Raw genomic sequence first — 25137 nt, forward strand, 5'->3', positions numbered from 1 at the left:
GCCCTCGTGGAGCTGTCGTTCTCCTGGGCTGAGGGTCGGCCAACAATGACAAGCAATTACATCTGGAAGTCAGGTGGTGAGGAATGCTGCGAGGGAAATAAAGCCTGGGGTGGAGGTGGCGTGGGTAGGGGTAGGGTGAGGTTGAGTTTTAAGAAGAGTGGTCAGGAAGAGCCTTTCTGAAAAGGGGACATTTAAGCGATGACCTGAAAAAGGTCATTGGTTAAAAGTTCCTGTGTTGATTCCAGCAGAGGTGGGTGGGTGAGTGGAGGGGCTTCCCACACCACACTGAGCGGTTCTCAGACGTCAGCAGGGTGTCTGCTGACTCAAGGCCTGGGAAATAGCATCAGATTCCACAGGGCTGGAATTGCAGGGTTCAGGCCTACAAGACCCCCAGCCCCACTTCAGATGCCAGCCAAAAGCCTGGGCTGCTTGCTACCTGCGCCTGCGACCAGCGGACTGTTAATCAAAGGTTCCCACACCTTCCTCCTCCGGTTCGATGTATTTGCTAGAGCGGCTCACAGAACTCAGAAGCATGTTCCTTACTAGATCACTGGTTTATTATGAAAGGACGTAACTCAGGAACCGCCAGGTGGAAGAGACACTCAGGGCGCGGAGCATCCACGCCCTCTCCGGCTGCACCACCCTCCCGGCATCGCCGTGTGTTCTCCAACCTGGAAGCTCTCTGAACCCCGTCCTTTTGGGTTTTTCTGGAGGCTTCATTACATAGGAATGATTGCAGGACTCACTGGCTGTTGGCAATTGATTCAACCTCCAGCAACTCTCCCGGAGGCTGAGAGGCAGGACTGAAAGTTTCAACCCTCTAACTACAGGATTGGTTTTTCCCAGCAACCAGCTCCCATCCGTAGGTGGGGTTCAAGTCACCTCCTTAACGTAACAAAAGACACCTTTGTTGATGTCATCACTTAAATTCTGAGGGTTTTTAGCTGTGTTGGAAATAGAAAGACCAAATATGTATTTTTTTATTATAAACCACAGTATCACAGGTGAAAAGTGAGCCATGTGCATATTTTGGATAGAGTATAACAGAAAGAGAGCAGCAAGTGCAAAGGCCCTGAGGTGGGAGTGTGTCTGGCATTTTGGGGGAGTAGAAAGGAAGCCAGCATCCAGGAGCAGAGGGAGTTAGGCAGACAGTGATGGGAGGTGGGGGCAGAACAGGCACAGATGTTGGATCACGTGAGCCTCGTGGCACTGTAAGGATTTTGGCGCTTTTTTTTGTGTGTGTGTGGTACGCGGGCCTGTCACCGCTGTGGCCTCTCCCGTTGCGGAGCACAAGCTCCGGACGCACAGGCTCAGCGGCCATGGCTCACGGGTCCAGCCGCTCCACGGCATGTGGGATCTTCCCGGACCGGGGCACGAACCCGCGTCCCCTGCATCGGCAGGCGGACTCTCCACCACTGCGCCACCAGGGAAGCCCAGGATTTTGGCTTTTAATCCGAGTGAAATGGTGATCCATTACAGAATATCAAGCAGGGAAGTAATTTCATCTGACTTGGGTTTCAACAACAACTCTGGCTGCTGTGTTGAGAACAGTCTGTGGGAAGCAGGGGACCAGTTAGGAGGCTACTCCAAGGATCTGGGTGACAGATGATGGTGGCTCAGACCAGACAGTAGCAGTGGGGCTGGTGAGAAGGGCTGGGATTCTATAACCAACTTGAGTTGTCCCGAGTCCAAGCCTACTTATGTAGGATACTTCAAACACCCTGTCTCGCCCCACCCACGTGTCCTCTCACCTGTGCCCAGAAGCCCCCAAGACAGATGCACTCACCACCTGGCATCAGGCTGTTCTCTTGTTCTGGTTTCACATGTCCTCAGTCACTGCACCCCTTGGAGTGGTGACGCCATCACCACTGTGCTCATGAGGACACAATGTCCATGCCAGGGAATCACCTCCCTGTGTCCCCAGATCTTCTGGTCTTGGGGATGCAGGATGGTACCATGGGCCATGCAGTGATGAGGAGACAGGCCAAGGCCTCACACGGGTTTGCTCGTGTGCCTCCAGGCATGAAGACTTCATCGATGCTTCCATCAGCTTCTGGCCCTCACTTCCTCTTGCCAGAGGACTTGGGTTCAGTCAGGGACCAGATCCCTGGCCGTCTTCCCCCTCTGTATCCCCAGTGAACCTCACCCTGCTTCCTTGGGTGCAAACAAAACAGATTCCAGGGCTTCCCTGGTGGCGCAGTGGTTGAGAGTCCGCCTGCCGATGCAGGGGGCGCGGGTTCGTGCCCCGATCCGGGAAGGTCCCACATGCCGTGGAGCGGCGGGGCCCGTGAGCCCTGGCCGCGGAGCCTGCGCGTCCGGAGCCTGTGCTCCGCAACGGGAGAGGCTACGACAGTGAGAGGCCCGCGTACCGCAAAAAAAAAAAAAAAAAAAAAAAAAACAGATTCCAGAGGACAGCCATGAGAGAGAGAGAGAGAGAGAGAGAGAGAGAGAGAGAAAGAAAGAGAGAGAGAATGTGTGCGTGTTGAAGAAAGCGGTGTGTGCCAGCGCAGTGTAGATCTTATTGTCCCCATTTTCCAGATGAATCATTGGAGGCTCAGGGAGGTTAAGCGATTTGCCCAAGGCCATCGCTTGCATTCAAGTCTCCTAGTACTTCCTCTTCTTTTGCAATATCAAGACCCCTGCCCCATACTGCCCATTTTGCCCCATACTGCCCATTTTGCCCCATACTGCCCCAAAATGGCACAGTATGATTGGATAATGGAACAGAGTATTCAAAATTGAATGTCTGGGGCTTCCGTGGTGGCGCAGTGGTTGAGAGTCCGCCTGCCGATGCAGGGGACGTGGGTTCGTGCCCCAGTCCGGGAAGATCCCGCATGCCGTGGAGCTGCTGGGCCCGTGAGCCATGGCCGCTGAGCCTGCGCGTCCGGAGCCTGTGCTCCACAACGGGAGAGGCCGCAACAGTGAGAAGCCCGCGTACCGCAAAAAAAAAAAAAAAATTGAATGTCTGTATTTAGAATCTTGGACATACTGTGGCTGCATATGTAGTAGCCCTTCATTCAGTCACTCAACAGACCTTGATTGAGCACCTAATAAAAATCAGGCCAAGAAGCGCGCTGTCTCTTGTGGGAGGTGGACAAGTCAGAGATCAGTTCATTTCATTCTGGGTATTTGGAGAGAATTCTGGGCTCCCTACTCCTTAAGAGGAAGGGACGGGACCACGGATGGGGTTGACTCCGCACCTCGCTGGTGTCAGGGGTGGAAGCAACACCAGAAAAGCAGTGCTGCCGTGTCAGGCAAACCAGGGTTCGAATCCCACTCTCACCAGTGACCAGCTGGGTGACCCACACTCCCTCAGGTCTCTTTAGCACCGACACACCAGTGTTTGACACGGGGTAAACACTCCATAAATGACCCTTACTGTTGCTGGGTTGGCAAAGGAATTTGAGGACAGAAACAAACTGGAGAATTCTGCCCCAAGGCCCCTTTGTTGGCAGCATCAGTTTCAGGGGAGGCAGGGAGCTCGTAAGTATCTGGATAAGGACACTCTGCCCCCAAAAGAGTAGACAGAACTCCTCAAATCACCTGCACCCTTAAGCCCTGCCAGAGAAAGTCTCCCCAAATGCAGGAACCTAAAACCTTCCATGATGGCTATAGACTTGGCAACTTCACTTTTCCAAACAAGGTCAAAACCTGCTCTTCAATTTCAATGCCTATGGGTGAAGTCCAACACGTTGAATACTTTTCTAGGTGATGAAAGGGATCGTTTTTCTCAAGACAAAAAAAAAAAAAAGAAAGAAAATTGAGATTCATGATGGGGTAGGGAAGAGGTGGGCAAGTTTTGATGATACAATAGAATATTTGAAATCTTGGCAAACTAGGGGAAAGGTCACCAACCATCTGTCCAGACTGGAGCTACCTGGCCATCGGGGGATCCCGATCTATTATCTCTACAGACTGTAAGTTCCCCGAGGGGAGAACCACGCCCTTGAAAACTTCTTTTCCCCATAGGACCTTGAAAAGAGTTAGAAACTTTATGCAGAGACAGGCAGGTTCCTGTTAATACCAACAGCTAATGTCTATTGAGTACTTGCCATATTCCAGGAACCATGCCAAGGGCTTAATCTCAGTAAATGTTCAAAACAAAAAATTTAAAAACCCCAGATGGTGCACGCTATTATTACCATTTACTATAATTACCATTTTATAGAAGATAACATGGAGGCTCAAAGAGGTTGGATAAGTAAAGCCCAATGTCACAGAGGGGTTCATCCACTTCACTGTCAGTGGGCGAACAGTTCAGTGAAAGAATGAAGATCTCCCCTCCTCAGCATGCAGAGGGTTGACTCAGAACCTCAGGCTGTCAGCACTTCTCTGATCTGGGCACTAATTATGTACAGAAATCATTTTGCCTCTGCCACCTAATGAAAACGACTGTACAGAAATGGAATTTATCATGATATGTATTAGGAGTGCTTTTTTCTTCTTTAAAAGGCTACCTCAATTTCCCCCACTTTTCATTACCCCCTCCCCTTGCCAGATAATCAAATATAAAAGTTATATTAACCTATCAACCGCTTCAATTAAAATGCTCATCCAAAATTTGAAAACAATTAAAAAACCCATTAGCTCAGATTTAACGTTCTCTGATTCCATGTCTATTTTCTGCCACAGCGCAAATGGCAGGTAACATTATCACAGTAGGTGCCTTCTAGAAAGCAACGTCTCATTCTTTGCCAGTCGCTCCTCAGGCTGCTCGCCCGGCACAGGCCTCATTAAAAACCCACACGCCCTGGTGTACTTGTCATGTCCAAATGCATTGAAATAATTGATTGTTTTAATGAGTTCTCCATCTGTCTCATTTTCTTCTGTCTTTCTCTACTCAGGAGTGGGTTCCAGAGAGAGGAAAGGACAGATCCACTCTTGGGAGGTTACAGACTGAAAGATGGGAGGGTCCCTGGCTTGGATCTGTTGCCCAGGGGTTCTGCGTTCCCGTGATGAAATTAGAAATGGTTTTCCCTGGGACTTCCCTGGTAGTCCAGTGAAGAATCCGCCTTCCAACGCAGGGGACGCACGTTCAACCCCTGGTCGGGGAACTAAGATCCCACATGCCAGGGGGCAACTAAGCCCGTGCGCCACAACTACTGAGCCTGCGTGCCACAACTAGAGAGCCCATGTGCTGCAACTACTGAGCCTGTGCACTCTGGAGCCCGCACCACAACAAAAGAGCCCATGTGCCGCAACTAAGACCCGATGCAGCCAAAAATAAATAAACAAATATTTGAAAAACCTAATTGTCCAATGACAAAGAATTATATCAACTAATGGCATATCCTAAGACTGCAATAATATTCTGAAGTCATTTAAAAGTATATTAGAGAAGAATATATATTGAATGAGGAAAAATGATACCATGTTGTTAAAGAAACCAAATAGAATACCAAATGGTATGATCTAAGTTTTATGGGAAAAAAAGTACATGGCTATGACTTCATGGAAAAAAAAAAAGACTGGAAGGTTATATGGTCCTCTAAGAAAATGAGAATCAGGGTTCTTTTTATACTTGCTGAGCTTTTTCTGTTCCAAATTTTTTCTCCAGTGATAGTGCATCAATTTTTCTGTTCAGAAAACAAAAGTTGTTTCCAAAAGGAATACCTGTGAATTATAGCAGGAAATGGAGCGGGAATATCTGGGAATTAAAGCAGGTTTAAGACTTTTCCTCTCAGCCCTGGGTTCCTCTTACTACCCTGTAGTAGTAAGATTTGATGCATTACTATAAATGATATATATATAGTAATATATAATTAACAAGAATTTCTACCACCTCTCACCATTCCCTGGCCTTTTATCCAGACCTATATAAGGTGCTCTGGCTCAATTTTTCCCAGATCTGACAAGCCACATAAGAAAAAGCACTGTAATTGTTTAGTTAACAAATGATGGAACTCCGACAGAAACCGGGAATTAGTTCAATAATCGGACAATCTTTAGCTGCAGGCGAGGATGGAGTAGTGGGAATGGGAATATCCTCCTGCCTGAAACAACCAAGAAATTGGTGCAATATATGCTACAATGATTTTCAAGCTACTGGCACTCAGGAAACAAAGGACAGTGGTCCCTGAAAGGCAAGAAACAAAAAGTCAGCCCTAGGTTTGCATTCCTCCATGAGAGAATTTCCAGGGTGCAGCATAGGGAGGGGGCCTGGCGGACTCCCTGCAATGAGAAGACATTGCTGAGAGTCCGGGGAACCCATGGTGGCTAGAGTTCCCAAGTTAGAATCGTGCAGAAGAGTGCTATTCAGAGAGAACTTCAGAAACCGTGGAGTTCCGATCAGCCCATGCATGTGAGCAAACTACCCAAGGCTGGGGAATCTTCTGCAAGGATTAGGGATGACGGTGCTGGGTGTCTGGACCAACATATTCGTACAAAGGTGGAGAAACCGTTCTAGACGAAAACAGAAGAGAACACTTTTGTGACCCTGCTTTAAGCAAAACTTTCTTAGATATGACACCAGAAGTACAATCTATATAAAGACAAATGGACAAATCAGACTTCATCAAAATTAAGATCTTCTGTTCTTAGTTAAAGCAGCCCCAACAGACTAAATACCACAGGCTCGGTGGCTTATAAACCACAGAAGTTTCTTACAGTTCTAGAGGCTGAGCCATACAAGATCAAGATGCCAACAGATCTGCTGTCTGTTGAGGACAAGCTTTCTGGTTCATAGACCATAACTTCTCGCTGTGTTCTCACAGAATGGAAGGGATAGGAAGCTCTATGGGGTCTCTTTTTTAAGGGCACTGATCCCACTTATGAGGGCTCTGCCCTCATGACCCAATTACTGCTAAAGGCCCCACCTCCAAATACCATCACTCTGGGAGTCAGAGTTTCAACATATGAACTTTGGGGTGGGGGATGAAAACACCCAGTCCGTTACATGTTCTTCGAAGGCACTTTTTTTCTCTCTCATTTTATTACAATGAAGTTTAACAGAACAGAAAAGTCATGACCTTGGTGGGTCCAAAGGCACTTTTAAGAGAATGAAAAGAGATGCCACACATATCTGGAGAAAACTGTAATTCGAAAAGATACATGCACCCCGATGTTCATTGCAGCATTCTTCTCAATAACTAAGACATGGAAACAACATATATATAATAGAATACTACTTAGCCATAAAAAAGAATGAAATAATGCCATTTGCAGCAACATGGATGGACCTAGAGATTATACTAAGTGAAGTAAGTCAGACAGAGAAGACAAATATCATATGATATCACATGTGGAATCTAAAATATGAGACAAATGAGTCTCTCATTTGTGTTATCTACAAAACAGAAAGATTCACAGACATAGAGAACAGACTTGTGGTTGCCAAGGGGGCGGGTGGGTGTGAGAGGGATGGATTGGGAGTTTGCAATTAGCCGATGCAAACTATTATATAGAGATTGGATAAAGCAACAAGGTCCTACAGTAAAGCACAGGGAATTATAGTCAATATCCTGTGATAAACCATAATGGAAAAAAATATGAAAAAGAATGTATTTATATGTGTAACTGAATCACTTTGCTGTACAGAAGAAATTAACACAACATTGTAAATCAACTCTACTTCAATAAAATACATTAAAAAAATAGAAGTGCCACTATTATGACATTATTTCCCCCTATGACAATGTTTTCCCCAGAGACATTATTTCCAAGTCATGTATTTAATAAAGGATTTGTATTCAGAATATATAAAAACTCTCAAAACTCTACAGTAAGGGAAAAAATCCAATTTAAAAATGGGCGAACTGTTTGAATAGACAATTCACCAAAGAAGCTATAGAGATGGCAAATCAGCACATCAAAAAAAGCTCAGCTTAGTTAGTCATTACTCATTAGAAAAATGCAAACTAAAAAAAAATAGGAAAACAAGACCAAAAGACAACCCTCAGAATGGGAGAAAATATTTGCAAATGAAGCAACTGACAAAGGATTAATCTCCAAAATTTATAAGCAGCTCATGCAGCTCAATAACAGAAAAACAAACAACCCAATCCAAAAATGGGCAGAAGACCTAAACAGACATTTCTCCAAAGAAGATATACAGATAGCCAACAAACACATGATAAGGATGCTCAACATCATTAATCATTAGAGAAAATGCAAATCAAAACTACTATGAGGTATCATCTCACACCGGTCAGAATGGCCATCATCAAAAAATCTAGAAACAATCAATGCTGGAGAGAGTGTGGAGAAAAGGGAACACTCTTGCACTGCTGGTGGGAATGTGAATTGGTACAGCCACTATGGAGAACAGTATGGAGGTTCCTTAAAAAACTACAAATAGAACTACCATATGACCCAGCAATCCCACTACTGGGCATATACCCTGAGAAAACCATAATTCAAAAAGAAACATGTACCAAAATGTTCATTGCAGCTCTATTTACAATAGCCAGGAGATGGAAACAACACAAGTGTCCATCATCGGATGAATGGATAAAGAAGATGTGGCACATATATACAATGGAATATTACTCAGCCATAAAAAGAAACGAAACTGAGCTATTTGTAATGAGGTGGATAGACCTAGAGTCTGTCATACAGAGTGAAGTAAGTCAGAAAGAGAAAGACAAATACCATATGCTAACACATATATATGGAATATAAGAAAAAAAAATGTCATGAAGAACCTAGGGGTAAGATGGGAATAAAGACACAGACCTACTAGAGAATGGACTTGAGGATATGGGGAGGGGGAAGGGTAAGCTGTGAGAAAGTGAGAGAGTGGCATGGACATATATACACTACCAAATGTAAAATAGATAGCTAGTGGGAAGCAGCTGCATAGCACAGGGAGATCAGCTCGGGGCTTTGTGACCACCTGGATGGGTGGGATGGGGAGGGTGGGAGGGAGGGAGACGCAAGAGGGAGGAGATATGGGAACACATGTATATGTATAACTGATTCACTTTGTTATAAAGCAGAAGCTAACACACCATTGTAAAGCAATTATACTCCAATAAAGATGTAAAAAAAAAAAACCAATAGGATACCACTGAACACCTATTAGAATGGCTAAAATTCAAAAGGCAGACCTTGACACGTGTTGGCAAAGACTGAAGAAATCGCAACTCCTAAATGCTGCTGTTGGGAATGTAATATTGACAAACTGACTTCCAAAATAGTTGTACTTTTCTTAAAAAGTAAATTATACCTATGATATGATTCAGCTATTACACACGTAGCTATTTATCTAAGAGAAATGAAAGCTTATGTCCATGTAAAGATTTGCACCCAATGCTCATAACAGCCTTATTTGTAATAGACCCAAACTGGAAACAACCCAGATGTCCATTGACAGGTGAATGGATAAACAAACTGGTATATACATATGATGAAACACTACTCAATAGAAAGGAATTAACTGTTGATGCACCTAATGGAGATGAATCTCAAAATAACTATGCCAAGTAGAACAAGGGAGACAAAAATTGTATACAAATCTAGAAAAAGAAAACTTAGAAAGCAAGTCAGTGATTGCCCAAGGCATGAGGTGGGAGGGAAAGATTAAGTGAGTAAGGAAGAAACTTGGGGGGTGATGGGTATGTTCTTGAGTATGGGAATGATTTCACTGGTATAATATATATCAAAGCATCAACTTGTACTCTTTAAATATGTGCTGTTTGTTGCATATCATACCTCAGTAAAGCTATTAAGAAAAGTGAATACACAGATTTTTAAAAATTGAACTGTCAAGAAAATAATTCTGGCTTCAAGCATGTCTGAAAAAAAAAAAACTTAAATGGTATCTTTTTTGTGCAACTTGTCTCTCCCAGAGAGAGGCTTGCCTCACTTGGTCAACAGGGCTGCCATGACTCCTGGACTCCATCCTTCTTTATTCAGATCCAGAGCCAAGAAAGCATCACCTTTTCCCTAAAGGTCCTCACAAAACTCTGAAATGTACTCTAACTGGACCAGCCCAGTTCACGTGCCCATGAATGCATGTGGGCAACCAATCACTACAGCCAGTGAACCATGATGCTCCGATTGTCTCAGGCCTGAGTCATGAGCAGTGAGAGCAGGAGAGGATCCCATTTCTTAAAACAATTCAGGGTTGTAGTCACAAGAAGGGTAGTGGATATTGTGGTGACCACAAGAATGTGCCTCTTGGATCTCTGTGTGCAGGGGGCATGATGAGTCGAGGGCCTCAACTGCCAGGCTCTGAAATCCATCACCGTGTTTGTGCAGAGGCCACCCTTCCCTCGGGCTGCTCCCAGCCTGCAGGTGAGTGCAGAAGGAATACCAAGGCAGACCCTGTCCTGGGAGACACAAGGCTCTCCTGACAAGTCACGATGGCTCAAGGGCTCCCTAGCGGTCTTGCTGAATGGCTCAGGCATTAAGTCTAACACGCTTTCGTTCACCCTTCTTTCTTCCTCTCTACCCTTCACCTGTGTCAAGGTGCCAGCTCCCTCTCCATCCTCCTGACAAGCACTTCCCCTAATAAATCTCTTGCACGTTTAACCCCATTTTAGCACCTGTTTCTTGTAAGACCCCAATTAACACAGATACCAGGGAGACACCTAACACATCTCTACCTTGGGTCAAAAGTTCCAGGGTTTGTCAAATCAGTTCTTATCCTGTATCTTGTTTGACTTGCAGCTTTGGTTGGAGAAACTGCTAGGAACACAAAAGCCTTGAAGTGGACATAATAGGACTGACTTACGGGTGGTGACCCTGCCATCCACTGCCAAGCACTCAGTGATTCACAAAGCACTTTAAGATACAAAACTTGATCTGACCTTCACAAAAAAGCAGTGAGGTGGGTGGAGCTGTTTGATATTCATTGTAAGGAGGTTGATAGTGAGGTCAAAGTGAATTGTTAAAAGTCCCATAGATTGGGCTTCCCTGGTGGCGGCAGTGGTTGAGAGTCCGCCTGCCGATGCAGGGGACACGGGTTCGTGCCCCGGTCCGGGAAGATCCCACATGCCACGGAGCGGCTGGGCCCGTGAGCCGTGGCTGCTGAGCCTGCGCGTCCGGAGTCTGTGCTCCACAACGGGAGAGGCCACAACGGTGAGAGTCCCGCGTACCGCAAAAAAAAAAAAAAAGTCCCATAGATCCACGTCCCTGCTGCGCTGAAGACTCTTCAGCGGTTCCTCATTGCCTTCAAGATAAAGACCAAGGTAGTCATGTGACGCACAAGGGCCCTGTGATCTGGCGTTAGAGCCACGTTCAGGGCTCCAATAAAGCCACAGGCTATTTGGCCTCTTGGCCTCTGCATATTCTGTTCCTTCTTCTTCAAACACTTTCCATACCCTCCTCTGGTGTCAACTACTCATCCATACTACTACTACTCTCTTCCTATTAAAAACCTACTCTTAAAGACTGGGTCATGTATTCCTTTGAGGCCCCAGATCCCTGTTCTTACCCATTTCATAGTGTAATAGGTAAGAACCTTTGTATTCTTTTTTTTGCGGTACGCGGGCCTCTCACTGTTGTGGCCTCTCCCGTTGTGAAGCACAGGCTCCGGACGCACAGGCTCAGCGGCCATGGCTCACGGGCCCAGCCGCTCCGCGGCATGTGGGATCTTACCAGACCGGGGCATGAACCTGTGTCCCCTGCATCAGCAGGCGGACTCTCAACCACTGCGCCACCAGGGAAGCCCTGTTTTCTTTTTTACAAAAAAGTTATTGAAGTTTAATTGATTTACAATGTTGTGTTAATTTCTATTGTATAAAGTGATTCAATTATACATATACATTCTCTTCCATATTCTTTTTCACTACGGTTTATCACAGGATACTGAATATAGTTTTTCCTGTGCTATACAGTAGGACCTTGCTGTTTATCCATTCTCTATATAATAGTTTGCATCTACTAATCCCAAACTCCCCATCCATCCTTCTCCCACCAATAGGAGATACAGATATCATGTGGAATTGACTCACACAATTACGGAGGCTGGAAAGTCAAGATGTGCAGTTGGAAAGCTGGAAACCCAGGAGAACCAAGGTATAGTCCCCGTCTGAGTCCAAAAGTCTGAGAACCAGGATTAGCCAATGACACCTAACTAGCCAAAAAACTGTTGACACTTGAGACCCAAGAGCCAGTATTTCAATCCAAGTTTGAAGGCTGGAAGAGACCAGTATCTCACCTCTAACCATTCGGCAGGAGAAGATCCCTCTTCCTCAGCCTTTTATTCTATCCAGGTGTTCAATGGATTGAAGGAGGCTGCTGTTGGGCTGCAGCCCTCACGCCTGCAAGCTTTGTAGCTGCCCAGCCTCAAGACCAAAGAAAGAGCTCAGAGACACCAGCCGTTATTGGACAGGGAATCTTACACGTCTGAAGCACAAGGTCCTGGACCAACACCTTACTGTGTACAGCAGACACGACATGGCAGCAAACTTCACTTCTCAGGGGAGAAGGAGGCTACCATTTAAAGGGGGAATTGATGTCAGGTTGGCTCATCAGTTACGAGGGAAACCAGTTGCTGGGGCAGGGGGCAAGCACATAGGCAGCTACTGATTACACCTATCATGTGAGTGGACCAGGGGCTAGTCATGCAGGGAGTGTACAGAGGGCAAGAGAACAGCCATCTTGAGTGGCCTGACCTCACACTCCACCTCCACACACCCTGCACGACCCTTACAGTCTTGGTCCACCTCTCTTCCACGGCTGCCCTGAGGTCAGGAAGATAGAGGTGCACTGCAACCAAACATCACACATGCGATAACAAGTAACAGCAGCTAAGGAGCATCAAGGGTAAAGGTACCGGGACTTCCCTGGTGACGCAATGGTTAAGAATCCACCTGCCGATGCAGGGGACATGGGTTCGAGCCCTGGTCCGGGAAGATCCCACACGCTGCGGAGCAACTAAGCCCGTGCACCACAACTACTGAGCCTGCGCTCTAGGGCCCGCGAGCCACAACTACTGAGCCCACATGCCACAACTACTGAAGCCCGCGCGCCTAGAGCCTGTGAGCCGCAACTACTGAGCCTGTGCACCTAAAGCCCGTGCTCCTCAAGAGAAGCCACCGCAGTGAGAAGCACGCACACCACAATGAAGCATAGCCCCTGCTCGCCGCAACTAGAGAAAAGCCTGTGCACAGCAATGAAGACCCAGCGCAAAAAAAAAAAAAAAAAAGAGTAAATATACCTAGTATGCTAAAAAGAGTAAAATTCGCCTAGAGGTGGGTAAACTTTGGAGCCAGGTGTTTATCGGGTCAATTTTTCATGCAAATCCAGAGGATGACGACAACAGCATCTCGCTGTAGACACAGCAATCAGATTCATTTCATAGTGAGACCACCACTGCCCCCCGCCGTCTGAGAGCAAACTCCTTCCACTCAGACTTGGGAGGAAATGTAAGATGTTTAACAGGCACGATACAGGGGAGGTCATGACCTTTAAGCAGAATACCGTAGTAACGGAGCTCTGAGATCACACCACCCCCGCCTGCGATTTCTGTACTGGCCTGCAGTGTCGTGTCACCTGTCTCCCCAGAGCTGGTGCCGGATACTGGAGGGGAGGTATAATGTGGATATAATGGTGCCTTCCTCCAGTAGGGGCCGGATTAATTACCTAAGTAGTCTAAGGTGGGGCCAGGTAGGCAACAGGTGAGATCTGTAAGTCCCTTTCTAATCTTATTCCCCACTAGGCGGCAAACCCAAACCAGCAGGGTCTTACCTACGACTCCTACGCTATTTAAAATGTGTCCCTCTGCAGGTATGTCCTGTAGGCAAAAGTGAGTTATTGTCCTGACTGACAGCTGGCAACCTTTGGGTCCTTTGGTGGTCAAGAGTTGAACGTAGATTGTGTTGACTAGTTGCCTCTGGGTTAACATGGCGTAGACACTGGGACGATGCTCCTGAGATGTTCTGTCACAGTTCAGAGGGCTTGAGTCAGCCTCCTGGCCCACATGTTGAGAGCACGGGTTTCCTGCATCAGTCATTAAGTATTCCGTTCGTCTTTTCCGTTAGCCCGGCAGCGGAGAGGTTGGAAGGCTGGTGGAGATGCCAGCGGATGTCATTTTTATCAGCCCACTCCTGTACTTCATGGTCCTTGGTCGATGTTGACGTCCACGGGGGTCCTTATTTTGGGCACAGCTGTTCTAGACGGCCCCCCCAGTAGTGGTGTTTCTGTGGTGCTTGATGACTCGGGTTGGCCTTTTGTAACGTCTCCCACCTGTTGTAACGCATTGTAGACGGCATGTAGCTGTGGTCCCATCCCGTTATATTGCTGCTCTGTGCCCTTCCGTAGCTGGACCAGAAGCCCAAGGGTTCTCGTTATTTGGCCATTATCACATTTTGGATAATTGGCCACTTCCAATTCACAAGCTTTTACCTGAGTTAATATCCCTAAAGCCTGTGTCTCTCATTGTGTAGCGGTGGTGGGTCAGGGGTAGGCTTGTCTTCCCGGACCAGAAAATACGCAAGTATGTAATAGATGATCCAGGTCCTCGCGTCCTGTCAGTGTTCACCAGCCATCCCCGGGCAGTCAGATGAGCCATGAGCATGGGCTGCTCCTTTTAAACTAGAAAGAGACTCCAAGGTGAACAGGATACCCTCAATATAATGGAAGAAAAAGACACCTCCCATGGTGGTCAGCTGCCACGAGGCTCCATGCACATGCTAGTGGACGGCCACCCTGGGGTCACCCTGCACCTTTCCATTCCCCATCCTTATTTCCTGACCTCTTGGTGTTCACGGGGGTTTCCTCGGCTACCTGGCTGGCCAACTATTGGACTGCACCCTGCAGGCCTGCAAGCCCAGCTTCAAGACCGCAGAGAGAGCCTGGAGACAGCGACAGAGACATCAATACTTATTAGACAGGGGATCTTACGCATCCGAAATGAAGGGCCCGAGAACAACATCCCCTCCACGTACAGCAGACAGCAGGCAGGATGTGGGAACAACGTTTGCTAGGCGGGGGAGGAGGCTACCATTTATAGGGGGAATTGGCGTCAGGTTGGCTCATCAGTTACCAGGGAAACCAGTGGCTGGGGCAAGGGGGCAAGCATGTAGGCAATTACTGACTAAGCCCTACAATGAAGAGGATTGGATAGTCATGTGAGTGAAGCAGGGGCTGGTCAAGCAGGGGATGGACGGGGAGCAAGAGGACAGCCATCTTGAACAGCCTGACCACCCAGAGGTGCCCCCCACGTCAGGGAGGGCAATCTTCTGAAACGGAGTCTACTGATTCGAGGCGAATCTCATCCAGAAATACCCTCACAGACACACCTGGAATAACGTTTGGTAAAATGTCTGGCCACCCAGTGGCCCAGTCAAGTTGACACATAAAAGGAACCATCACATGGAATAATCGTCCACAGTTGTGTGACAGTGTTGGTGGCAGGGCTGGAGAACAAGCTGTCTCCAAAGCTCTTCTTTTTTTTTTGGCCAAGCGGTGTGGTATGTGGGATCTTAGTTCCCTGACCAGGGATTGAACCTGTGCCCCCCACATTGGGAGCGCAGCGTCTTAACCACTGGTCTGCCAGGGAAGCCCCTCCAAAGCCCTTCTTCCACAGCCATGTCGCTATCCCTGTGGATAAGGCAACCACAGGGTGGCGACCCCCTGCCTGATCCATCTGGAGCTTCTGCATTTCTTGAGGACATACTAAATGCCAGGCTCAGGCTCTGTGCTTGGCATTTTACTTATATCTCCATGGCCTTGGACTGTCCTGGTCTCCAGATGCATGGATATTTGTTGAGTGATTAAATCCCATTTGCCAGAGAGCATAACTCGCTTATTATAGGATTCAAACCTAGGATGGACTCCACAGCCACACCATCCTTCTTGAAAAGCCCTCTTCCAAACCCATGGTTTCTCACGCCCCAGAAACATGACTTTGCCCCTGCACAGGCTGCAGCCTCGGCAGAACTTAACATCTCAGCGCCCCAGGGAGCATCATCCACTCCCCGGAGCAGATTTCCCTGGAGGGCCACAGTGCTGCTGAACAGACTGGGTGAAGAGCCCTGGCACATACCTTGCAGGTCAGCTGGCATCTGATCTAGACTCTTCTTCCCCAGTTTCTCCAGATGCACAGGGGTCTGCTGGGTCTGCGATGCCAAGCAGGAGTGTTGTTAAGGGGATCTGTATTTTTTCTTTTCTTTTCTCTCTCTAACTCTCAGCCGCAGCTCCTCCTCCATTCATGGCAGGTTCCAAGAGTCTCAGACAGGCGTCAATATTGACAGAAGAGGCCCCACAGCCCAGCAGGGGATGCGGTTTCAAAAGAGGAGCTGAGCAAGCTCATTAGGATGGCTTCTCGGCACACTTTGGCAGCCCCAATTACTTGGTTCTGAGCAGCATGAATATGGATCAGTGAGAGGAAGGGGACTCATCTGGATTCGTTTTCTTTTTTTTTTTTAACACAGAGACCGTATAGAGGAGGACTTTAAGGTCACTAGTTTTGCAGTCAGAGAGACCTGGCTTCCAATCCCATCTCTGCTCTTTTTGCTTTGCTACCCCTGTGACGCTGGGAAAGGACATTCGCTACTCTGAATCTCAGTTTCCTTAACTGTAAAATGGGCATTGTGATGATCAATACTTCCAAAGTGTGTTGTTAGGATCACGTGACAGTGCATTTAGCACAGGGCCTGGCCCACCATACGTGTTGCATAAATATAGCAGTTCCTGGTGTTCTGTTTAGAAATGGTCACATCCAGAGGAACGGCCTTCTTCTTAAGAGTGGGGAAGCTTTTCCCAAAGTCTCCTGCAGATTTCCCCTCACGGCTCATTGGCCAGCACTGAACTCTGCTAACTCCTGACAGTATCTGAGGACATCTTTCCCAGCCTCCTAGTTTTACAGTTCATGAAACCGAGGCCCAGAGAAGGTTGCATAGCAAGTCAGTGGCAGAGTCAGGCCTGGAACCTGATGCCTAACCCAGAGCGGTTTTCATCCCCCTATAACACTTCTCTATCAGTGCTAAGATTTCCAAGGCGTTTTTTTTTTTTTTTTTTTGGTTCGCAGGCCTCTCACTGTTGTGGCCTCTCCCATTGCGGAGCACAGGCTCCGGATGCGCAGGCTCAGTGGCCATGGCTCACAGGCCCAGCTGCTCCACGGCATGTGGGACCTTCCCGGACCAGAGCACGAACCCGTGTCCCCTGCATCAGCAGGCAGACTCCCAACCACTGCGCCACCAGGGAAGCCCTCCAAGGCTTTTTACTCAATGTATTTGTCAACATCTGCAACCAATTTCCTGAGCACAGGCAGGCAGGAGCTCTGGGCAAAGCCTCTTTCCCTTTCTCCTCTCTTTATCTTCCAGTCCAGGTGAGCAGCTCAGTTAAGTCTTGTACTCTCCAGCCAGCTCAAGATCATCCGGTCTGTCATGCAGAGAAGAAAATGGGGACGAGGGACAGAAGCCCAGAGCAGCATCTATTCAACTAGTCTGCACAAGGACCCCTAGCAAGAAAGCCGGGCTTGACTGAGGGGACACACGATGGGGGGTGCAATGGAGACTGGAGGGGAATGTGGTCCAGCTTCACCTCCCCCGGGCCTCCTGCTGGAAGGCACGTAGTCATGCGGAAAGCCCACTACCGGCGCACCAGAAGCCTCCCCTCGTTAAAATTCTGGGCGATGGTGTCTTGTATTAAAGCTGATATTAAGCCATAAAATGTAATATGTTATGACACCATAAAATTCAGTGTAATTGCTATAGAACCATAAAATGTAATGTAACAGGCGCAGTGTCCATTACGCTGCCTCACAGTCTAAAGCAGTTAGCTTCCACTCTGCTTTTAGACAAACAAACAATTCCTATTCATTGCTAACTCTGGAGGAAGGTATAGGAAAATCAACGCAGATGAGCATGAATTGTAACATAAATGCCAAGGGAGGATGCAGTGGGGCGTGGAGGCACCGTCCAGGCTTTGTGGTAAGACAGAACCGAAGTTCCAGTCTCCTTCAATAATATCTAGATCAGGGGGACTTTCCTGGTGGCACAGTGGTTAAGAATCTGCCTGCCAATGCAGGGGACATGGGTTCAAGCCCTGATCCGGGAAGATCCCACATGCCACAGAGCAACTAAGCCCGTGCACCACAACTACTGAGCCTGTGCTCTAGAGCCCCCGAGTCACAGCTACTGAAGCCCGTGCACCTAGAGCCAGTGCTCCACAACAAGAGAAGCCACCGCAATGAGAAGCCTGCACAACGCAACGAAGAGTAGCCCCGCTCGCCACAACTAGAGAAAGCCCGTGCGCAGCAGCGAAGACACAGTGCAGCCAAAAATAAATAAATTAAATAAATTAAAATAATAATAATAATAATATCTAGATCAGGGTCCCGAAAAGCAGAGCCAAAGATGGGGATTCAGGCTAGATTTCTCCTGCAATGACATGTGCCTAGGTCCTGCAGAAGGACCACAAAGCTGCAGCCAATTTGGGCCTGGGAGTTGGAGGAGGAAAAAGAGGAGGTCTGGCCTGTCTGCTGCCCACAAGGCCCCAGCAAGGGGAACCACCAGATCCGTGACAGCAGGTGTGAGTTGCAGCCAGGCCTGAACTGACGTTGATGCTCTGAGCATAAACATGGCTGGTTGCTGCTTCATGCCCACTTTCCAAAGCTCACCACAGTTCCTCTCGTGGACCATTCGAACACAGAACCCTACAGGGAAGGGAATGTGGGGCAAAGGTTTCCATTTGACTAAGATGACATGATGTAAGGTGATCATGGGAAGGGAAGGCAGAGGGAAACAGGGAATGGCATCCCAGTCGGCGAGCGTTACGGACAGGGCAGTGGGGAGGCCTGCGGGTGCTCCCCCAGTAGGGACCAGGGCTGTCTAGGAGCTCAGGCAGAAGGAAGTGATGGATAAGGTGAGGAGTGAAGGAGAAGCAGTTAGCCAGGTGAGAAGGGTGTGGGGGAAGAGACTGGTGTATGGAGAAGAAAGAGAGGGGGAGGAGGGAGGGAAAGCGGGGGAGTGAGAAAAGGAGAAGCAGAAGAAGAAGAAGAAGGGGGAGGGCAGGGGGAGGAGGAGGAAGGGGAAGGGAGAAGGGAAGGAAAGAGAAGCAGGTTAAGAGAGAAAGGGACGGGCTTCCCTGGTGGCGCAATGGTTGAGAGTCTGCCTGCCGATGCAGGGGACACAGGTTCGTGCCCTGGTCCGGGAAGATCCCACATGCCGCGGAGCAGCTGGGCCCGTGAGCCATGGCCGCTGGGCCTGCGCGTCCGGAGCCTGTGCTCCGCAACGGGAGAGGCCACAACAGTGAGAGGCCCGCGTACCGCAAAAAAAAAAAAAAAAAAAAAAAAAAGAGAGAAAGGGACAAACAGTAAGAGACAATGAAAGAAAGATGCAAAGAGGATATCAGAGAGAGGGAGAAAGATTGGAGAGAATTAGGAGTATAAGAAGAGCATGTGTTTAGAACGTGGAATGGAAGAAGAATGGTGTGAGGTGGTTGGAGAAATAATCAGGGATCAATAACATATAAATACACACAAACACAGAGAGAGAGAGAGAGAGATCCACACACCTATGTAGATAATCTATACCATAAGCACCCGGTCAATGCATAATAGGCATCCACACCCGTTCATACAGACACATGCACACAAACACATATAATTCCCCAACGAATACCGTCCATCCCCTCACACCCCAGGAGGCAACAGGGGTTAATTCTGGTCCCATTCTGGGCAGGGACGTTCTCCAAGATCCCGTGGGTGGTGTTTCCCCCACCGGCTGAGCTGGTGGGTGGTGTGGACGCTCAGCAGACCACAGCCATCCCGCGGTCAGTAGCCCTAGTCAGGGGAAAAGGTGGTCCTTTCTGATAGGACATCAAAGCCTGGAAGCGTGGGCTTGGCTTCCAGGGGCTTTAAGAGGAGGCCTTGCTTCTGATGCATTTTTCAACTCGCTTCACAGTGTTATTAATGAATAAAACAGACCAGAAAATCGGGAGGAACTGAGGCAGCATGAAGTCCTCACTGTGAATTCTGATGAGGCACCCAAAGGACCAGTGAGGAGAAAGGACCCAGAGCTGGAGCCAGGGAAGTGTGGCTGGGAGAGCTGGCGCTGGGGAGCCACACGGAACAGAATGGACAACCAGGGACCACGCTGCACGACTCAGCTGTCTGCGTGTCCGTGTGTGCCTGAGTGTCTGCCTGTGAGAAAGAGCCACGTGGATGCAGACCTAGGGGTGCCTGTTGTATAAACATTTGTGTCCAAGTAAATGGGAGAGGGAATCTAAAACCCCAGAAGCAAATGCTAAGGTTTTCTCAGGCTACGGGGAGACATATTTTCTCCTGCACCACCGTGAGGGTATTTTTTAGGGAAGGGAGAACCACCAACAAATTTACTATGAGACAAATGAAAGGAAAACCATGATTTCAACATTTCTGTTAAGTCTTAGTGTTAAGATGGAGGCCTGGGCTAGATGCGTCTTTCTTTTCCTAGGATGCACCACCAAGAATTTTGAATGATGTTGAGGAAGGTCCAGGAGCTTGTCTGCGTTAAAGATTGAGAAAAGATTCATTTGCTTAAGAAAATAAAATCAAAGTTTGCAGGTATTCTCTGGTATTGGGGAAGTTGGCAAAGTATGTAGATCAGGGGGAGTGAGAATACATAAACAGAAAAGGTATCAGGCAAGGGACCTAAGGGGAAAGCCAATCTGTGAACAGTTCCCTGCAAGGTCTTAGTTAAGGAGCTTTAAGGATGGAGATGGTGAGTATTATATTTTAGGTTGTTTCCTGTTCCACACTGCGTTGTAATTCACTCCTGATAGCCCTAAATCTTCCACGAAGTCTGTGTATCAGTTGAGGTAAAGGTTAAGTTGCTGTAACAAAGAACCCCAAAATGCAGTGGATTAAAGAAGACAGAAGTTTATTTCTTATTTGTGAAGGAGTCCTGACGGTGTGTGGTCTGGAATACGCCAGACTTTGCTCCACATCCTCATTCGGGGACCCAGGTTCTTTCCCCAGCATTGTCTTTGTCTGCATAGTTAGGCTGCATCCAAGCACATCTCTATGCTTTTGTATACAGAAGGGAGAAAAAGAACGCCATGCACAATTTTCTTTTAAGCAAATGTGGTATTACGGCTTCCCTGGTGGCACAGTGGTTAAGAATCTGCCTGCCAATGCAGAGGACATGGGTTCGAGCCCTGGTCCGGGAAGATCCCACATGCCATGGAGCAACTAAGCCCGTGTGCCACAACTACTGAGCCCGCGCTCTAGAGCCTGCAAGCCACAACTACTGAGCCCATGCGCCTAGAGCCCGTGTTTTGCAAGAAGAGAAGCCACCGCAATGAGAAGCCCACGCACCGCAACGAAGAGTAGCCCCCGCTTGCTGCAACTAGAGAAAGCCCACATGCAACAGCGAAGACACAACACAGCCAAAAAAAAAAAAAAAGTGGCACTAGTAAACACATTGCTTCTGCTCACATTCCATTGGTTAATTCCATCTAGCCCCAGGGGAGGCTGGGAAATGTAGTCCCCAGCTAAGCAGCCATGTGCTCAGCTATTACTATGGAAGGAAGGGAGGATGGAAATTGTAAGCAAACTGGCCATTATCTACTGCAGTCTTGAACCTGGGCTAAGCCACCGTAGTTTCTTACTGGATTATTGTAATAGCCTCCCAACTGCACCCTTGATCCCTTCATTCTATTGTTTTTTTTTTCCCCCTCCATAGATTTCTTAACCTATTAAACACATTTTCTGACTACTATGTTCAGCCAGCGTTGAATTTGTATTATCACACAAAAAACTGTATCTTAGTTTTTGACTTTCAGTCTATTCTGAAAGCAACATCCGGAAGTGCTGCAAAAAGTTATTCACTGCTCAAAATGCTCCAGGGGCCTCCCATATGCTCTGAGTAAAAGCCAGAGTCTTTGGAACTGTTTACCAAGCCCTGTATGATTTCCAACCCCCAACCACTTCCGACCTCACCTCCTCTCACAGCCCCCCTTGCTTACTACCTCCAGCTACACTAGTCTCTGGCCTCCTCCAGCGCCAGGCGTGCTCTTACTTCAGGGCCTTGGCACTTGCCGAATCCTCTGCCTGAACCACTCTTTCGCAAGACATGCATGTGGCTCATCCTGCTACTTTCTCATCCAGGCCTTCCCTGACTCCACCCCATTTAAAATAGCAATTTTACCTCCTGATATACATGAATGATGTGTGTGTGTGTGTGTGTGTGTGTATACATGTGTAAGTGTATGGTTTTTTATTCTCCTTTTCACCCATTGGAATGTAAGCTCCAGGGATGGGGATTTCACATGTGTGGGTGTGCATATGTACGTGACACATATGCATATCTGCAAAAACTGTTAACCTCCTTCCTACTAATGACAGACTGTCCTGGGCCCAGGCAGGGAGGTTACACCCCAGTCTCTAGCCTCCTGGGGCTTATCTTTTGGTGGAGGAAGACAGACAACGCACTGCATGAACAAATATTAAATATGATCATTTCTGAAGGTGATAATTGTTATGGAAACTAACCTGGGGCGAGCTGTTGATGAGTGATGGGGGAGGAGAGAAACTTCTCTAGCTAAAATCATCAGGAAAGGTCTTTCTGAGACGGTGACATTTGAGTTGAGACCTGAGTGATAAGAAGGAGCCAGCTGGGGCTTCCCTGGAGGTCCAGCGGTTAAGACTCCGCGCTTCCACTGCAGGGGGCCCAGGTTCGATCCCTGGTTGGGGAACTAAACTTCTACTGCCACGAGGTGTGGCCAAAAAAAAAGAAAGAAAAGAAAAGAAGCCAGCTGTGCAAAGTGCTGGGAACAGTATTTCAGGCAGAGGAAACAGCAGGTGCAAAGTCCATGAACGGGACTGGTGTATTCATTGGAAAGAAAAGCAGGGAAGTTTGAGCAACGGAAGCACCAGGGATCATAGTAGAGATGAGGGTGGGAGGGAGATAGGGAGGGACCAGATCATTCAGAGCTTCCCTGTCCATTTCCCTGGCCATTAGCCAGTACCCAACCAGTGTTGGCTACCGAGTGCTCGCAATATGGCAATTCCCAATTGAGACGTGTCATAATGGCAAACTACACACCAGATTTCAGAGATCTTGTATTCAAAAAAAATGTAAAATGTTCATTTTCATATTAATGATATGTTGAAATGGTAACCTTTTTGATATTAGGTTAAATAAATTATTGAAGCTAATAACACTTGTTCTTTTAATTTCTTAATGCACCGTATACATAGACAGCTTGCATTATAGTTCTATAGGGCAGTAACAGAGACTTACAAGCCTTGTGAGAAGTTTGAATATTATTCTAAGTGCAGCAGAAAGCCATAGGGGCATTTTAAATAGAGAAGCAACACAACTGGATCTGTTTAAAATGATCACTCTGGCTATCGGGTTCCCGAGTAGACTCTGAGACACAGCAACGTGTAGGAAGTTGATTAGGGAGTGTTCTTGGGATCCACACTCGGGGAAGGGAAGGGAAGGAAGCAGGATGGGTAGGAGGGGGGAGATGAGCTGGGTTGCATCCCACCAAAGGGCTCAGCTGACCCCCACGGGGAGCTCTGAACGGGGGACAGGGCTTCAGAGTTATTCCAGACTGGGCCACGAGGCGGGGTCTTCATCCTCTTATAATGCCCGGTCTCTATACCAGCTGTCCCGGAAAGGGACAAGGTAGCTTTCACTGAAGCTCAGCCCTCCGTGCTCGAAGGGGGAGCTGGTCAGTGCAGCATAGCACCCACTGCTGGGATCATTCTGTGGATCAGGGGAGGAGGGAGTCAGAGTGGAAGCAGAGAGACAAGCTGGAAAGATCTGGCAAGGGATGACTCTCCAGGTGGGGGGACCCTAGTGACCAAAGCTGCAGAGGTGGGATGGCACAAGGGGTCATCAGAGACTACGCAGAGCTAGCCTTCCTTTTAGGGAGCAGTGAGAGAGGAATGCAAGTGAAAGTTTAGGGAAGTTTTGCTGTGTGTTGGAGACCAGATGCCCCACACGGGGAATGGAAACTTCCCTGGTGCCCTCCTAGTTTAGGATTGGCTCTTTAAGATCCAAAGGAGAAACCAAACCAACAAAAGCATCCTTGGCAACCAGGTGCCTCCCAGCCAGTCCCCAGCTTTCTGACAAGCTTGTCACAATATTGATGGAGTGATTAAATTTCGTGCTGAAGAGACTCGAGTCCTAAATAATGTTCCAAATAGACAGCGACTGTCTGAGAGGCTGCCTGCACCTGCCCCGTATTTCATCAGGGCCCCCAGAGGCAAAACAGAGCCAAGGAAGTGGGAAAAGGTCAGGATCTGAGCGCTTTGCATCCTGCAAGAGGGGCCAAGCAAAAAGGGCATTGGACTGGAGCTTCAAAAGCCAAACTTCTGGCCAGGATCAGCAACTCACTGTGTGACTCTGGCCAAGACATTTCCTTCTTTGGGCCCCAGTCACCTAATCTGCAAACCGGTAGGGAAGGGGGAACATCCACTGGTCCCTAATGGCTCTTGAATATTCAAAACAGCTTTTTTAATGGAGGACTTATGATGGGCTAAGCACTTGACATAGATTATCTCATTCACTCCCCACAAGAATCCCATGAGGTGAGCACTGTTATGATATTTTACAAAGGAGGAAACTGAAGCTCAGAGAGGTTAAGTAACTTGTTCCAGGTGACACAGCTAAGCGTTGGGGCGGAATTTGAAGGTCAGCAATGGAACTCACCATCTCAGTCACTCGGTTTTAGGTTTCTTACCAATGTTCTTAAGGGTCTCAACTATTTTTAACCTTACAGTTTAGGGGAAGATTATTTATTCAGGGTCACTTACCATTAGCTCTGCACTTTGAAATGTCAGTCTGATGGCCAGCTTGCTCTTTCCACCCCTGGGCTGTTTTGCCCTTGGGCTGGAAGCATTTGTGGGACGCTGTCGAATTGACTTTGATAGGTACAGTCTCAAGAGGGCTGGGGTTTGGGGCAGACATGGTGGGACAGGGAACATTATCCTGATTAGACTTTGCAGGTGCTTGATTGACAAATGTTATCCTGGCGCAAAACCAAAGCTCACCTGCCTCTGGCTCCTCGCAGCCTCCACTCTGATTCTCTGCAGCTGAAGTCTGTGGGAGACAGCCAGGCCCTGGGCTCAGAGGCTGTAGCCAAGGGGAGCTCCATCTCCTATTCCCTCTCTGCACAGCCAGGTACAGCGGGCAGCCGGCCAGGCATCCCTCAGCACCTGCCACTTGCTGCGGGAATAAAGAGAATAAAACAAATATAAGAAGCATGTGGTTCCCTGTGAACCTGAGCAGAGTTCCAGTGTTGGTCAGGATG

The sequence above is a fragment of the Mesoplodon densirostris genome, chromosome 15 (genome assembly GCF_025265405.1).
Source record: "Mesoplodon densirostris isolate mMesDen1 chromosome 15, mMesDen1 primary haplotype, whole genome shotgun sequence".
NCBI classification, from domain to species: domain Eukaryota; kingdom Metazoa; phylum Chordata; class Mammalia; order Artiodactyla; family Ziphiidae; genus Mesoplodon; species Mesoplodon densirostris.